At 41.9% G+C, this 14,131-nt stretch overlaps 1 protein-coding gene across 1 annotated transcript in view; it reads left to right on the top strand.

The window, feature by feature from the left end:
- The window catches only part of lamc3 (laminin, gamma 3), a 574,068-nt gene that overhangs the window by 558,168 nt on the left and 1,769 nt on the right, over positions 1–14,131 (top strand). The gene's annotated exons all lie outside the window — the stretch shown is intronic.

The raw sequence follows: 14,131 nt of genomic DNA, 5'->3' as shown, positions 1-14,131 counted from the left end.
GCTTTTCTTTTAAATAAACAAGTAACTGAACCATTTCTTGAATTTCTTTTTTTTATTGGATAAGACTGCTTTTCAAAATGTTCACACACAATATAAAAGGTTATCTAAATTATATAAAAATGCTTTTCAAAATGTTCACACACAATAAGAAAATTAAGTTATATAAAACTATGCACACTAATAAAACTAATTTGTACACACAGAAGGCACGATTTCCTCGCGTAGTCGCAGCCATCTTCTTGTTGTGTGTTTGTTCCTGACAGTGCTTCACACCGGGTAGAAGAAGGGGTTTATGCGCATGCGTCTACTTCTTCTATTGTTCTGGTGTCTCCAATGGGACCGTCTTACAGCGCCCCTAGAGGTGTGGCATGTGTATTGCATCGTTTTCAGCAAGCATTGCGTTGCCATATGTACCTGATATTTTACTGATCTGTTGCCATGTGGACGCGATTTTTTTAAATAAAATCTCGTTGCCGTTGTCGTGTGGATGTAGCCTTAGACTACCACCTCTGTTCAGTGATGGTTGTTCCAGGTTGACAAAAATGGCTTCTTTAACTCCTCGCTCATACCAACGATCCTCTCTGGCTGAAATGAGTACGTTGCAATCCTGAAGAGTTTCCTTTGTTGTTAAGATGAAGATAGACAGCAGAGTCCTGGCCTGAGGAACTGGCTCTCCTGTGTTGAGCCATGCGCCTGTGAAGCGGTTGTTTTGTTTCCCCAATATACGAGTAAGTGCATTCCTCACTGCACTAAATTGCATACACTACGTTGTCCTGTTTGTGTTTGGGTATTCTGTCCTTAGGGTTGACCAGTTTCTGCTTCAGGGTGTTACTGGGTCTGAAATGTACCGGAATGTTGTGTTTGTAGAAGATCCTCCTGAGTTTCTCAGATAGCCCAGAAATGTAGGGAATGACAATGTTTTTGGGTTTGTTCCTGTTATCTTCCTTGTCCATTATGTTCCTTTTTCTGCTCTTGAAGAAAGCCCAGTTGGGTTACCCACAGTTCTGAAGTGCTTTCTTAATGTGATTTTGCTCCTTCTCTTTTCCCTCTACCGTTGTAGGAATGTTCTGAGCCCTGTGTTGCAAGGTCCTAATGACCCCCAATTTGTGTTCCAGTGGGTGGTGACTCTCTAGGCCGTTCACACCCAGCCCCCAATGACCCACACCAACAGGATGACTCAACGACACCTTAGGATTGCTTTTCATCCATGAGAGGATAAATATCTGATACTCCCTATTAGTCAGACAGAACTGAAAAAGCCTTTCGGATGAGAGGTGAAACATTTTCAAGAATCTTCAAGCAAGTCCATTGCTCTCTTTTACCACCCACAACCTCCTTCCATAAATGTTACACAAACATCTTACAGAAAGCTTTTTTATATCAAGTATTAGTATAAATATTCAGGTGAGTATAAAAAAATCACACACGCTGATTGGTTGAGAAATTCAGACTGTTTCTCAATAGTCACATTGAGCGACTCAACAAAATGAGTAAAATGACCAAATCCTATTCAAGAAATAATAATAATAATAATTTATTTTAAACATCAAAAGTGACATGCAAATGTAATAGTGCGGCACAGACTTGCGTCGCTTATCTGTGCCGACTCAAAACACTTTGTTTTGAAATAGATAAAATAAATCACAGTTCCACCTTATCTTTGAATAGTTTTAGACCAAACTTTGGAGCATCTTTACTGCTTTTAAGAACACCATTTTCTTTCAGAATTTGTAATTCTTCCTCATTGAGAGTGGTGCTTGAAAGTTTGTGAACCCTTTAGAATGTTCTGTATTTCTGCATAAATATGACCGAAAACATAATCAGATTTTCACACAAGTCCTAAAAGTAGATTAAGAGAACCCAGTTAAACAAATAAGACAAAAAATATTATACTTGGTCATTTATTTATTGAGGAAAATGATCCAGTATTACATCTCTGCGAGTGGCAAAAGTATGTTAACCTCTAGGATTAGCAGATAATTTGAAGGTGAAATTAGAATCAGGTGTTTTCAATCAGTGGGATGACAATCAGGTGTGAGTGGGCACCCTGTTTTATTTAAAGAACAGGGATCTATCAAAGTCTGATCTTCACAACACATGTTTGTAGAAGTGTATCATGGCATGAACAAAGGAGATTTCTGAGGACCTCAGAAAAAGCGTTGTTGATGCTCATCAGGCTGGAAAAGGTTACAAAACCATCTCTAAATAGTTTGGACTCCACCAATCCACAGACAGATTGTGTACAAATGGAGGAAATTCAAGACCATTGTTACCCTCCCCAGGAGTGGCCGACCAACAAAGATCACTCCAAGAGTAAGGCGTGTAATAGTCAGCGAGGTCAAAAAGGACCCCAGGGTAACTTCTAAGCAACTGAAGGCCTCTCTCACACTGGCTAATGTTAATGTTCATGAGTCCACCATCAGGAGAACACTGAACAACAATGGTGTGCATGGCAGGGTTGCAAGGAGAAAGCCACTGCTCTCCAAAAAGAACATTGCTGCTCATCTGCAGTTTGCTAAAGATCATGTGGACAAGCCAGAAGGCTCGTGGAAAAATGTTTTGTGAATGGATGAGACCAAAATAGAACTTTTTGGTTTAAATGAGAAGTGTTATGTTTGACGAAAAGAAAACACTGCATTCCAGCATAAGAACCGTATCTTATCTGTGAAACATTGTGGTGGTAGTATCATGTTTTGGGCCCGTTTTGCTGCATCTGGGCCAGGACGGCTTGCCATCATTGATGGAACAATGAATTCTGAATTATACCAGCAAATTCGAAAGGAAAATGTCAGGACATCTGTCCATGAACTGAATCTCAAGAGAAGGTGGGTCATCCAGCAGGACAACGACTCTAAGCACACAAGTCGTTCTACCAGAGAATGGTTAAAGAAGAATAAAGTTAATGTTTTGGAATCCAGTGAAATCCAGCCACTGGGGGTGCATAAGCGTACTCTTGGCGCCGGTCCTAAGCCCGGATAAATTGGAGAGGGTTGCATCAGGAAGGGCATCCGGCGTAAAACTGTGCCAAATTTAACATGCGGAATGAAAAGAGAAATACCATACCTGATCGGTTGGGGCCCGGGTTAACAACGACCGCCTCTAGTACAGGGTGCTGGTGGAAAGTGTGCTACTGTTGCGCCAAAACGGAGAAAGAGAGGGGGGAGGCGTGCTAGCAGAGAGCGTGAAAGATGGAAGGGAAGGAGCTTAGAATTGAGGGTAGGAGCACTGAATGTGGGAACATTGACTGACAGCGCGAGAGAGTTAGCAGGTATGATGGAAAGAAGGAAGTTGGACATTTTGTGTGTGCAGGAGATGAGGTGGAAAGGAAGCAAGGCCAAGAACATTGGAAATGGGTGCAAGTTGTTTTATTATGGAATCAATGGAAAGAGAAATGGTGTTGGTATTGTTTTGAGGGGAGAGTTGGTCAACAGTGTGATTGATGTGAAGAGGGTGTCAGATAGAGCGATAGGCATAAAGTTGGAGATTCAAGGAGTGGTAATCAATGTTGTGTGTGGGTACGCTCCACAGGTTGGATGTGAGAATGAAGAGAAAGAGTCTTTCTGAGAAAAGATGGATGCAGTGGTAGAAAGTATACAGAGGGAGGAGCGCGTGCTGATAGGAGCAGATTTCAACGGACATGTTGGCGAGGGAAACAGAGGAGATGAAGACGTGATGGGCAGATATGGTGTAAGAGAGAGAAATGTGGAAGGGCAAATGGTGGTTGATTTTTCAAAGAGGGTGAATTTGGCAATAATCAGTACATACTTTGAGAAGAAAGAGCAGCACAGGGTGATGTTTAAGAGTGGAGGAAGATCTACACAGGTGGACTACATACTCTGCAGAAGAGGTAACCTGAAGGAGATTGGAGACTGTAAAGTGATGGCAGGGGAGAGTGTAGCTAGACAACATCAAGTGGTCGTGTGCAGGATCAGCTTGAAAGTGAAAAAGAGGAAGCATGAAATAGTGGAGCCAAAGATTAAGTGGTGGAAACTAAAAGAGGTTTGAACATCAGAAGGAATTTATGGAAGAAATGAGACGAGCATTGAGTGGTCATGGAAGTCTGCCAGAAGATTGGAATACTACTGCTGTACTAGTAAGAGAGGCAGCAAGGAAGGTGGTCATCGGGAAGGAGGAAGGAAGACAAGGAGATATGGTGGTGGAACAAAAGTGCAGGGAATTATAAAAGAGAAGAGGCTAGCAAAGAAGAATTGGGACGATCAGAGAGACAAGACAGGAGGCAAAAAGAGCAGTAGCGAAGGCGAAAGCAGATGCATACCAGGAGTTGTACAAAAGACTGGAGACGAAAGAAGGAGAGAAAGACCTGTACAGACTAGCTAGGCAGAGAAACAGGGAAGTGAAGGATGTACAGCAGGTAAGAGTGATGAAAGATGTAAATGGAAATGTGCTGACAAACAAAGACAGTGTATTAAGAAGGTGGAAAGAGTACTTTGAGGATTTATTAAATGAGGAGAATCCAAGAGAGAAAAGGTCAGATTCATTGGAGACAGCAAATCAGGAAGCAGAGTTGGTTAATAAGGATGAGGTGAGGGCAGCCATGAAAAGAATGAAGACTGGGAAAGCAGTCGGACCAGATGGTATCCCGATTGAGGCTTGGAGATGTTTGGGTGAGATGGCTGTGGAGTTCCTAACGAAATTGTTTAATAAGATCCTAGAGAATGAGAAAATGCCAAATGAATGGAGAAAGAGTGTGCTAGTCCCAATATACAAGAATAAGGGAGATGTACAGAGCTGCAGTAATTACAGAGAGACAAAATTGATGAGCCACACCATGAAGCTATGGGAAAGAGTATTGGAGGCGAGATTGAGAAGAGAGGTAGCAATCTGTGAACAGCAGTACGGGTTTATGCCAAGGAAGAGCACATTGGATGCAATTTTTGCTTTAAGAATGTTAATGGAGAAGTACAGAGAAGGACAGAGAAAGCTACATTGTGTGTTTGTAGACCTGGAGAAAGCATACGATAGAGTGCCGAGAGAGGAGTTATGGTATTGTATGAGAAAGAGTGGAGTGAATGAGAAGTATAGAGTGGTGCAAGACATGTATGAGAAACAGCAGTGAGGTGTGCAGTTGGAACAACTGAATGGTTCAAGGTGAAGGTGGGACTCCATCAAGGATCTGCTTTGAGTCCTTTTTTGTTTGCCATAGTGATGGATAGCTTGACGGACGAAGTGAGGCAAGAGTCACCATGGAACATGATGTTTGCAGATGATATTGTGATATGTGGTGAAAGGAGGTTGAGTTGGGTTTGGAGAGATGCATTGGAACGAAGAGGAATGAAGGTGAGCAGTAGCAAAACAGAATATATGTGCATCAATGAGAATGGGGATGAGAGTGTAGTGAAGATGCAAGGAGTAGACATGCAGAAAGTTGGTGAATTCAAGTACCTGGGGTCAACTGTGCAGGAAAATGGGGGGCTGCGATAGTGAGGTGAGAAAGAGAGTGCAGGCAGGGTGGAGCAGTTGGAGAAGGATTTCGGGAGTCATTTGTGATAGGAAAGTCCCAGCAAAAGTGAAAGGTAAGATGTATTAAGACAGTAGTAAGACCAGCTGTGATGTATGGATTGGAGACTGTACCCTTAACGAAGAGACAGGAGGCAAAGTTGGAGGTGGCGGAGTTGAGGATGTTAAGGTTTGCGATGGGAGTGACAAGGTTGGACAGGATAAGGAACGAGCACATCAGAGGGACAGCACATGTGGAGAGCTTGGGAATTAAGCTAAGAGAGATGAGACTGAGATGGTATGGGCACACCCTGAGAAGAGATGCAGAGCATGTGGGAAGGAGAATGTTGAGGATGGAGCTGCCAGGCAAACGAAAACGAGGAAGGCCAAAGAGGAGATACATGGATGTGGTGAGAGAGGACATGAAAGTGGCAAGTGTGGTAGAGAAGGATGCGGAAGACAGGGAGCAATGGAGACGAAAGATCTGCTGTGGCGACCCCTAATCGGGAGCAGCCAAAAAAAGTAGTAGTAGTAGTTTTGGAATGGCCAAGTCAAAGTCCTGACCTTCATCCAATCAAAATGTTGTGGAAGGACCTGAAGCGAGCAGTTCATGTGAGGAAACCCACCAATATCCCAGAGTTGAAGCTGTTCTGTATGGAGGAATGGGCTAAAATTCCTCCAAGCCAGTGTGCAGGACTGATCAACAGTTACCGGAAACATTTAGTTGCAGTTATTGCTGCACAAGGGGGTCACACCAGATACTGAAAGCAAAGGTTCACATACTTTTGCCACTCACAGATATGTAATATTGGATCATTTTCATCAATAAATAAATGACCAAGTATAATATTTTTGTCTTATTTGTTTAACTGGGTTCTCTTTATCTACTTTTAGGACTTGTGTGAAAATCTGATGATGTTTTAGGTCATATTTATGCAGAAATATAGAAAATTCTAAAGGGTTCACAAACTTTCAAGCACCACTATAAGGTGACGAAACAGTTGGCAGCCATTTTGCTGATGCACTTGAGGTGATTATCGAGAAATAGTCCGAATTTCTTGATAATCAGCATGCATGATTTTCTGTGATTTTCTGTGCTCTCCTCCATATTTATACTAAAAAAAATATTCTAACCTGAAATTCACCCAGCCTCTGAGTGTGGCACAGATAAAATCTGAATCAGGTGTGTTAGACTGGAGAAAATAAAGTGCAGAGCATGAGCTTCTCAGGTCTGGGATTTGGGAATAATTGTAATTGCTGAAATATTGCATGGACTGTAAAGTATTGATAATATTTTAAGAGGAATTCTTGTTCTGTTTCTTACATCAGTAGATGAGAGGGAAATTACTGATATAGTTAATAAATGTAGCAATAAAATATCTCATCTCATTATCTCTAGCCGCTTTATCCTGTTCTACAGGGTCGCAGGCAAGCTGGAGCCTATCCCAGCTGACTACGGGCGAAAGGCATGGTACACCCTGGACAAGTCGCCAGGTCATCACAGGGCTGACACATAGACACAGACAACCATTCACACTCACACCTACAGTCAATTTAGAGTCACCAGTTAACCTAACCTGCATGTCTTTGGACTGTGGGGGAAACCGGAGCACCCAGAGGAAACCCACGCGGACACGGGGAGAACATGCAAACTCCACACAGAAAGGCCCTCGCCGGCCGCGGGGCTCGAACCCGGACCTTCTTGCTGTGAGGCGACAGCGCTAACCACTACACCACCGTGCCGCCCGCAATAAAATATCCACAGATTATAATGATATTGATATGAAACTAGTGAAAACTATTATTGGGGGGACTTCTAAACCATTAACATATATCTGTAACTTGTCATTTCAAACCGGTACATTTCCAAGCAATATGAAAATAGCAAAAGTAATTCCATTGTATAAATCTGGGGACAAACACAACTTCACAAATTACAGACTTGTTTCTTTACTTCCTGAGTTCTCCAAAATTCTTGAAAAACTATTCAATAACAGATTAGATAAATTCATTGAAAAATACAAACTACTCAGTGATAGTCAATATGGATTTAGAGCAAATAGATCAACAGAGATGGCACTAATGGAATCAATTGAAGAAATCAGTAACTCTATAGATGATAAAAAAAATGTCGCTGGGATATTTATTGACCTTCAAAAAGCTTTTGATACTATTAATCATGATATATTAATTAATAAGATGGAACAATATGGCATAAGGGGAGTTGTATTAAATTGGATAAGAAGTCATTTGAGCAACAGGACACAATTTGTGAAGTTGGGTGACTGTCTCAACTTGTTTGAATAATGATTGTGGTGTCCCCCAGGGGTCAGTATTGGGTCCTAAACTGTTCATTCTTTATATAAATGATATGTGCAATGTATCAAAGATATTTAAGATGGTATTATTTGCAGATGACACAAATGTTTTGTTCTGGAACAAATTTACATGAGTTAGAAAACATAATCTCTTCAGAATTGTGCAGGTTAAAAAGTAGGTTTGATCGAAATAAATTAGCATTAAATCTGTCTAAAACAAAAATCATGTGATTTAATAATTCTCAAATAAATAAGGCAATAAATGTACAGGTAGATGGTGTTGATATTGAAAGAGTTTCTAATAATAAATTTCTTGGGGTAATAATAGATGATAGAATTACTTGGAAATCACATATAAAATACATACTAATTAAACTATCAAGAAGCATACCTGTGTTGAGTATAGCTAAGCACGTCCTGGACTATAATTCACTGCGCATTCTTTACTGTTCCCTGGTTTTACCGTAATTAAATTACTTCTCAGTGGTGTGGGGAAATACGTATAAATGTTCACTTCATGCAATAACTATACTTCAAAAAAGAGCTATAAGAATAATTCATAGTGCTGGTTACCGAGATCATACTAATTCACTATTCTTAAATTCAAAATGTTTAAAATTCAGGGGTATTATAGAATATAAAACTGCCTTAATAATGTACAAAGTAAGGAATTATAAAGTACCAAGGAATATCCAAACAATGTTCTCGGATAGAGAGGGGGGCTATAATTTTAGGGGGAAATTGAAATTTAATTCACAGTGCTAGGACAACGTTAAAAATTTTCAGTCTTTCTATTTCTGAAGTAAAGCTATGGAACAGTTTGAATGTGGAGCTCATGAAATGTACAACTATAAACCAGTTCAAAAAAAAGGTATATGGAACAGATCTTTGAGTTATAGGGAGGAGGAATTACAATAACATTCTATTGATGATAATATAAGTGTATATATGTGTGTATGGGTACGTACGTACGTGTGTGTGTGTGTGTGTTTTATATATATATATATATATATATATATATATATATATATATATATATATATATATATATCATATATATATATCATATATCATATCATAATGAGTATTGTGTGTATGGATATACAGTGCCTTGCAAAAGTATTCATACCCCTTGAACTTTTTTCACATTTTTCCACCTTACAACCACAAACTTAAAAGTTTTTTATTGAGATTTTATGTGATAGACCAACACAGAGTAGCACATAATTGTGAAGTGAAATGAAAATGATGAATGGTCTTCATAATTTTAAACAAATAAAAAGCTGAAAAATGTGATGTGCATTAGTATTCAGCCCCCCTGCGTCAATACTTTGTAGAGCCACCTTTTGCTGCAATTACAGCTGCAAGTCTTTTGTGGTATATCTCTACCAGCTTTGCACATCTAGACACTGAAATTTTTGCCCATTCTTCTTTGCAAAATAGCTCAAGCTCAGCCAGATTGGATGGAGAGCGTCTGTGAACGGCAATTTTCAAGTCTTGCCACAGATGCTCAATGGGATTTAGGTCTGGACTTTGACTGGGCCATTCTAACACATGAATATTCTTTGATCTAAACCATTCCATTGTAGCTCTGGCTGTATGTTTAGGGTCATTGTATTGCTGGACGGTGAATCTCCTTCCCAGTCTCAAGTCTTTTGCAGCCTCCAACAGGTTTTCTTCCAGGATTGCCCTGTATTTAGCTCCATCCATCTTCCCATCAACTCTGACCAGCTTCCCTGTCCCTGCTGAAGAAAAGCATCCCCATAGCATGATGCTGCCATCACCATGTTTCACAGTGGGGATGGTGTGTGCAGGGTGATGAGCAGTGTTAGTTTTCCGCCACACATAGCGCTTTGCATTTAGGCCAAAAAGTTCAACTTTGGTCTCATCTGACCAAAGCACCTTCTTCCACATGTTTGCTGTGTCCCCTACATGGCTTCTTATGCCTGTCTTTCAACAATGGCTTTCTTCTTGCCACTCTTCCAAAAAGGCCAGATTTGTGGGGTGTATGACTTATAGTTGTCCTGTGCACAGATTCTCCCACCTGAGCTGTGGATTTCTGCAGCTCCTCCAGAGTGATCATGGGCCTCTTGGTTTGCTTCTCTGACCAGTGCTCTCCTTGCTCGCTCTGTCAGTTTAGGTGGACGGCTATGTCTTGGTAGGTTTGCAGTTGTGCCATACTTTTTCCATTTTTGAATGATGGATTGAACAGTGCTTCTTGAGATGTTCAGAGCTTGGGATATTTTTTTTATAACCTAACCCTGCTTTAAACTTCTCCAGAACTTTATCCCTGACCTGTCTGGTGAGTTCTTTGGTCTTCATGATGTTGTTTGTTCTTCAGTATTCTCTAACAAACCACTGAGGCCTTCACAGAACAAGTGTATTTATGCTGAGAGTAAATTACACAGTAGGACTGTAACTAATTAGATGACTTCTGAAGGCAATTGATTGCACTGGATTGTATTTAGAGGTATCAAAGTACAGGGGGCTGAATACTAATGCACACCACATTTTTCAGATTTTTATTTGTTTAAAATTTTGAAGATCATTTATCATTTTCGTTTCACTTCACAATTATGTGCTACTCTGTGTTGGTCTATCACATAAAATCTCAGTAAAAAACTTTAAGTTTGTGGTTGTAAGGTGGAAAAATGTGGAAAAAGTTCAAAGGGTATGAATACTTTTGCAAGGCAGTGTGTGTGTGTGTGTGTGTGTGTGTGTGTGTGTGTGTGTATAAATGTAGAATAGAAAAATTTCACTCTGACACCCAACTTCTGAACATTATTAAAAACTTATTCTCGACAAACGTTTCGGCCTTCTTCAGTGCCATAGAAAACTACATAATGCTAAAAGCCGAAATAACACTACCCTCCGGAAATACCTCTTGCATGAAAGCAGAGGAATGCAAAAAGCTGAGATTGTTCCGCAAAATCTTACCGATATTTTGGCTTTTAGAAGGCCTAAAAATCTTAAGGATATTCTGGCACCTTCTAAACTCAAGCGTGGTGACACGGAAGTCAATAATCAAGGGCATAAACAAGGTTGCTTTAGGTGTAGCAAAAAATGCGATTTATGTAATAACTTTTTCGCAGAGTCAAATTTTTTTGTCAGCTCCGTAACCGGAAGGAAATATAAAATTCGCCAACATCTTTCTTGTACTTCCCGCAATACAATATATTTAGCAACTTGCCGTAAATGTAATCTCCAATATGTTGGCTCTTGTACTACAGAGTTTAAAGTACATTTTCGTAACCATAAATCTAGTATAAAAAAAAAAAAAAAAAAACATGCGATGTAGCCAAACATTTTAATCAGTGTCCCCATAATTTGAATGATTTTGAATTCATTTGTATAGAAACAATAGTTAACGCTGCTCAAGGTGGTTTAGACAACGTGCTTCTAAATAGGGAAGCGTACTGGATGTCGCAGTTGTTTACTTTAGCCCCTTATGGGTTAAATAAGCGAAAAGAATATAAATCTAAAAATCGCATTCTTTTTAATAATATTTAATTATTACATTTTGTAATTAATAGTTTATTTTTGTCTGTCTTTTATTTTGAAGTGTATAGAATTCACAATTTTGTGTATATATAAGACCACGCCCATGGCATTATGTAGTTTTTTTTATGACACTGAAGAAGGCCGAAACGTTTGTCGAGAATAAATTTTTAATAATGTTCAGAAGTTGGGTGTCAGAGTGAAATTTTTCTATTCTACATTATCTATATCTACACTGCTGGGACCCATGGTATCCTCTGGATCCTTTTGGACAGACAGGCTGACAGAGACTTTTTACTCTACTTTATGCATAAAAATCTCTCCTTCTCACCCCCGGCGGGGGGGTGGTATCCATGTCATCCTCAAGCTCGGGTCCTCTACCAGAGGCCTGGGAGTTTGAGGGTTCTGCGCAGTATCTTCGATGTTCCTAGGACTGCGCTCTTCTGGACTGAGGCTTCAGATGTTGTTCCTGGGATTTGCTGGAGCCACTCTCCCAGTTTGGGGGTTACTGCCCCAAGTGCCCCCACTACCACGGGGACCACGCAACCCTTGACCTTCCACATCCATTCCAGCTGCTCTTTCAACCCTTGATACTTCTCAAGTTTCTCATGTTCCTTCTTCCTGATGTTGGCGTCAGCTGGGATCGCCACATCTATCACCACCACCCTCTTCTGCTCTTTGTCCACCACCACTATGTCCGGTTGGTTAGCCAGGATCTGTTTGTCAGTCTGGAAGCTGAAGTCCCACAGAACCTTGCCCCTGTTGTTCTCAGCCACCTTCTGTGGTATGGCCCATTGGGACTTGGGTACTTCTATTCCATACTGGTTGCAGATGTTCCTGTATACTATCCCAGCCACTTGGTTGTGCCTCTCCATGTACACTGATCCAGCTAGCATCTTACACCCTGCTACTATGTGCTGGACTGTTTCAGGGGCTTCTTTGCACAGTCTGCATCTTGGGTCTGATCTACTCTGGTAAATCCTGGCCTCTATGGCTCTTGTGCTTATGGCCTGTTCTTGTGCTGCCATGATTAGTGCCTCTGTGCTGTCTGTCAGTCCTGCATTATCCAGCCACTGGTAGGATTTCTTGATATCAGCCACTTCCTCTATCTGACGGTGGTACATGCCATGTAGGGGTTTGTCCCTCCAGGTTGTCTGTTCCTCCTCCTCCTCTGCACTCTCATCAGGGTTCTGCTGCCTGAGACATTCACTTAGCAGTTCATCCTTTGGGGCCATCTTTCTGATGTATTCTCGGATTTTCGATGTTTCATCCTGGACCGTGGTCTTGACGCTCACTAGCCCTCGGCCTCCCTCTTTCCGCTTAGTGTGTAGTCTCAGGGTGCTGGACTTGGGGTGGAACCCTCCATGCATGGTGAGGAGCTTTCTAGTCTTGATATCTGTGGCTTCTATCTCCTATCTGTGGCTTCATACCAGTTTATGATATCAGCGGGGTATCTGATGACTGGTAGTGCGTACATGTTGATGGCTCGGACCTTGTTCTTACCATTCAGCTGACTTTTCAGGACCTGCCTTACTCTCTGGAGGTATTTGGCTGTGGTTGGCTTCCTTGTGGCCTCTTCATGGTTTCCATTAGCCTGTGGGATGCCAAGGTACTTGTAGCTGTCTTGGATATCACCTATGTTGCCCTCTGGTAGGTCAATCCCCTCAGTCCGGATCATCTTGCCTCTCTTTGAGACCATCCGGCCACACTTGTCCAATCTGAATGACATCCCTATGTCATCGCTGTAGATCCAGGTGGTGTGGATCAGCGAGTCTATTTCTCGCTCGTTCCTGGCATACAGCTTGATGTCATCCATGTAGAGCAGGTGGCTGATTGTTGCCCCACTACGGAATCGGTACCCGTAGCCGCTCTTTGTGATGATCTGACTGAGGGGGTTCAGGCCTATGCAGAACAGCACTGGTGATAGCGCATCTCCTTGGTATATGCCGCACTTGATGTTGACTTGGGCAATGGGTTTTGAGTTGGCCTCTAGGGTTGTCTTCCACATTTCCATTGAGTTCTGGATGAAGGTCCTTAGGTTCCTGTTGATCTTATACAGTTCCAGACATTCCAGTATCCATGTGTGTGGCATTGAGTCGTAGGCTTTCTTGTAGTCAATCCAGGCAGTGCACAGGTTGGTCTGTCTCTTCTTACAGTCTCGGGCGACTGTTTTATCGACCAGTAGCTGGTGCTTGGCTCCTCTGGTGTTACTGCCAATCCCTTTCTGTGCCTCACTCATGTATTGAGCCACATGCTTACTCATTTTTGCCGCAATGATGCCTGACAGGGCCTTCCATGTTGTGCAGAGACAGGTAATTGGCCGGTAGTTGGATGGGATGGGTCCCTTCTGGGGGTCCTTCATGATTAGGACTGTCCTGCCTTGGGTTAGCCATTCTGGGTGGGTCTCATCCCTCAGCAGCTGGTTCATCTGTGCTGCTAGGCGTTCATGGAGTGCAGTTAGCTTCTTCAGCCAGTACATATGGATCATATCGGGGCCTGGTGCTGTCCAGCTCTTCATCTTTGACACTCTTTCTTGGACGTCTGCCATTGAGATGGTTACTGGTTCTTGTTCTGGGAGGTTGCTGTGGTCAGCTCTTAGGTCCACTAACCATTGGGCATCGGTGTTGTGTGATGCCTTTCTTTCCCATATGTCTTTCCAGTATTTTTCCACCTCAGCTCTTGGTGGGTCTGACCGGTTGTTGTTCCCCTGCCACTGAGAGTACACCTTGGCTGGTTCAGTGGAGAACAGTTTGTTTATTCTCCTGGCCTCTCCCTCCTTGGTGTATCTCTTCAACCGGGTGGCCAGAGCTGTTAGTCGCTGTTTGGCAGTTTCAAGTGCCTCTGGTATGGAGAGTGAG

Source organism: Neoarius graeffei, chromosome 28 (genome assembly GCF_027579695.1).
Source record: "Neoarius graeffei isolate fNeoGra1 chromosome 28, fNeoGra1.pri, whole genome shotgun sequence".
Taxonomy (NCBI): domain Eukaryota; kingdom Metazoa; phylum Chordata; class Actinopteri; order Siluriformes; family Ariidae; genus Neoarius; species Neoarius graeffei.
Note: the sequence above shows the minus strand (reverse complement) of the source record. Positions and strands in the feature narration are given on the sequence as shown.